Below are 2,602 nucleotides of genomic sequence, written 5' to 3' on the forward strand. Positions count from 1 at the left end.
GCCAGCGCACCATCGTGCTCTCGATTTACACAATGCCAGCAATAGGACTGTAGGTCTGGAGCCCGGGACTTTTCCCTGGGCACCCACTTGGGTCTCTAACTATCATCAATCCTTCTGGCATCCAAGTAAAGAGTCATAACTCTTTTTTTTTAAGTCACAACTCTTATAGTCAACGTGTACTAAATAAACGACTGTGCTAACGTACGAATACATGCCCAAATGAAGAGATGGATCCATTATTGGGTAAATAAGTGCATAAATGCATGCATTAATTAATGAATGAAACACTTTCTCATGGGGCAGACAGACATACTATGTATGGGTCATGGACACTGACAGGCCTAGAAAGTAGAGATAGGAACTATGGAGTGACAGGCACTCGGAGCAAGTCCCCACCCACGACTGTCCACAACCTGTACCTGTTTGACCGGAATGGAGTGTGTCTGCATTACTGCGAGTGGCACCGCAAGAAGCAAGCAGAGATCCCCAAGCAGGAGGAGTACAAGCTGATGTACGGGATGCTCTTCTCTATCCTTTCCTTTGTCAGCACGACGTCCCCGCTAGACATGAAGGACGGCTTCCTGGCCTTCCAAACTAGACGTTATAAACTCCATTGGTACGAGATGCCTGCTGGGATCAGCGCTGTCATGAATACTGACTTGGGCGTGGCACCCATCCAAGATGTGCTGCGCCACATGCACGCTGAGCTGTACGTGGAGCCGGTGGTGAAGAGTCCCCTGTGCTCGCTGGGCCAAACTGCAGAATGAGCTCTTCCGCTCCCGACTGGACTCCTGTAGCCACTCTCCGCTCTTTTTCTCCGCCCGGGCTGGCTGAAGGAAGGACTCTACATCACCCCTCAGAAGAATCCCTGTCTGTCTGGGGCCCTTCCTAACCTGTTTCACCGGAGGGCCCCCTACTGCAAATGCCACCGCCCCAGCACCCCCAGCCCAGTCAAGGCCCTCGGTTGCGCTCCCAGGGGAACAGCCTAAAGCCGTCCCTGGTGCCCTCCCCGGCACAGAAAGAAAGCTTACCAGAGTCCCTACACCTCCAAACCAGGCCCTCTCCAGTGTTATCCCCTACCTGATGTTTCGAGAAGTACAGAATAAACTTCTTATCACTAAAAGAAAAAAAAAAAGAAGAAGAAGAAGAAAGAAGGTAGAGAGAGACACAACAAGCACAATAAGCCCAAGACTGGGGCTCTTCCTGTGAGGACCAAAAGTGGCCCCACCTCCTGGTCAGTGCCTAAGAGTGTGCCCAGCCAACAGGGTCAGAGCCATACATGCCCAGATGGGCGCCCACCAAGGAACCTTTTATCCCTCCTAAGGGCCAAGATTAGGCTGCCACTTCAAGAAATACCTACCTAAGCCCTCAGATTAAGAATATTTGGGGCTTCCCTGGTGGCGCAGTGGTTGAGAGTCCGCCTGCCGATGCAGGGGACACGGGTTCGTGCCCCGTTCCAGGAAGATCCCACAGGCCGCGGAGCGGCTGGGCCTGTGAGCCATGGCCGCTGAGCCTGTGCATCCGGAGACTGTGCTCCGCAACGGGAGAGGCCACAACAGTGAGAGGCCTGTGTACCACGCAAAAAAAAAAAAAAAATTTGGTTTCCTCTGTATTTGGCTCTTTATGATTCCAGATACTATATCCCCAGTTTTTTCACAACAGGAAACATGTATATGTCAAAGTGTGGTCATATCAAAAAAAATTTTTTTTTGCCACTTAACGTCTCTCTCCCTCTTTCTCTCTCTCTCTCTCTCACACACACACACACACACCAGAGCAACAGAAAATGGCAATTACAGCTCAAAAGTTTACAAAGTCCATAAGGTGGTCAAGATAAATGACGATATAACATTCTACCTTGATGAAAGGTATCCAGACTCACCTATTAAATTGGCAAAGGATTTTTTTTTTTTTTTAGGATTTTTTTTTTAAATGAGAATGCTCAGTGTTATTATGGTCAAAGCAGCTCATTTGGCAAACTCCTGCTGGTGGTGATATAAACTGGGAAAACTCTTGGGAGAGCGTTAGGCCGTCCATCTTGAAAGCTTTAACAATATTCCTACCCTATGTCCTAGTGATCTCACTTCTCACAACAGGGATGTGGTGCAAAAGAAATAATTCTTTATTCTTTATTATTCTTTATTATTCTTTATTAGAACATAATCCCAAAGCATTTCTTTAAAGACTTAAAATAGCGAACCCCAGCCCTCCACCCCCATCTGCCAGGCTCTAATCTCCTTTCCCTGCTTCTCTTCATAGTACATATTATATATTCATGTGTTTGTCTGTGTTTCCTCCCCACCCCTCCTAAAGAATCAAATCAAACTGTGTCCCTAGCGGCCTTGAATAACTCCTTACACATAGTAGGTACTCATAAATATCTGTTTAACTAATGAATTATTTATAATAGTGAAAATTAAAACAAATGTAAAAATAGAGTAATAATGATTAAGTACATTTTGGCAATCCTTTGATTGGCTATTGTGTAGTCGTTACAAATGTAATTATAAGAACTATATCAAGTTGGAAAATAAATATACTGTTAAGTGAGAAATCAAAATGCAAAACAGGGGACTTCCCTGATGGTACAGTGGTTAAGACT

The 2,602-nt window shown here is 46.0% G+C and overlaps 1 pseudogene across 1 annotated transcript; it reads left to right on the forward strand.

The window, feature by feature from the left end:
• The first annotated feature begins 314 nt into the window (after positions 1 to 314).
• On the forward strand, positions 315 to 834 carry LOC308617988 (trafficking protein particle complex subunit 1-like; annotated as a pseudogene). The gene has a single exon. The product of its transcript is annotated as a trafficking protein particle complex subunit 1-like (transcript).
• The last annotated feature ends 1,768 nt before the right edge of the window (positions 835 to 2,602 follow it).

This window comes from Mesoplodon bidens (genome assembly GCF_964165515.1).
Source record: "Mesoplodon bidens genome assembly, chromosome: 5".
NCBI classification, from domain to species: Eukaryota; Metazoa; Chordata; class Mammalia; order Artiodactyla; family Ziphiidae; genus Mesoplodon; species Mesoplodon bidens.